Source organism: Melanerpes formicivorus, unplaced genomic scaffold (assembly GCF_026170545.1).
Source record: "Melanerpes formicivorus ecotype bairdi unplaced genomic scaffold, bMelFor1.0.p_v2 SCAF_25, whole genome shotgun sequence".
NCBI classification, from domain to species: domain Eukaryota; kingdom Metazoa; phylum Chordata; class Aves; order Piciformes; family Picidae; genus Melanerpes; species Melanerpes formicivorus.
Genome location: NW_027142377.1, coordinates 11,542,889 through 11,543,721, shown reverse-complemented (window position 1 = coordinate 11,543,721; position 833 = coordinate 11,542,889).

Below are 833 nucleotides of genomic sequence, written 5' to 3'. Positions count from 1 at the left end.
ACTCACGGTTACTTAGTAAGACACTAACGGGCACTCAGTGCAGGGCGAGGCTGCCCAGGCTGAGCCCGGCCACCCTGCGCGGGCAGGAGGCGGAGAAGGCGGCAGCGGCGGCGGCTCGGAGGAGCAGGCCCGGGGCACAGGAGAACGAGAGGACACACACACGGGGGAAGGGAGGTGCTGGTGGCCGGAGATGGCTGCCCTAATTCTTCCTTACAAACATGGCGCCCGCTCGAGGCACTCTCACAAAATGGCGGCAGCGGCGGCAGCGGGCGGGCGGCAGCGGCGGCGGAGAGAATGGCGGCAGCGGCGGCGGTAGCGACGCCCCCGGCGCTTGCCCCCCCTGTTCGCTCAGCGGCCACGGCCCGCCCGCGCCGCCGCCGCCACCACCACCGCGTCTTCCTCGCCCGTCGGGGCCGCGATGGCGTCGCGTCGCCTTCGCGCTGGCCGCCGCCGCTGCCGCCGCCCGGCGATCGCACTCCTCCTCCGGCCGCCGCCCCGCCCAGCGCACGCCGCCGTTGGCTAGCGCCTCAACGCGTCACCGCACCGCCCGGGCTTCCCATTGGCGGCGGAGCCCCGCCCGTCACGCCGCCGTGACGTCACGCCAGCGCGGCGGGGCCTCTCCCTTTCTCCCCATTCCCTGGCGCCCCGCGCGTGGCGGCGGCGGCGGCGACGTGTGTGCGCGCGCCCCAAGCGGGAGTGGCGGATCCCCGCCTCGCCGCGCGCGGGCCGGCGTCACGTGACGGCAGCTGCGGTCCGTTATGGCGCTTCCGCCCCGCGTCGTCTCGCGAGAGTCGGGACTTGGGCCTAGCCTCCGCGGAGGTCTCGCTTGCCAT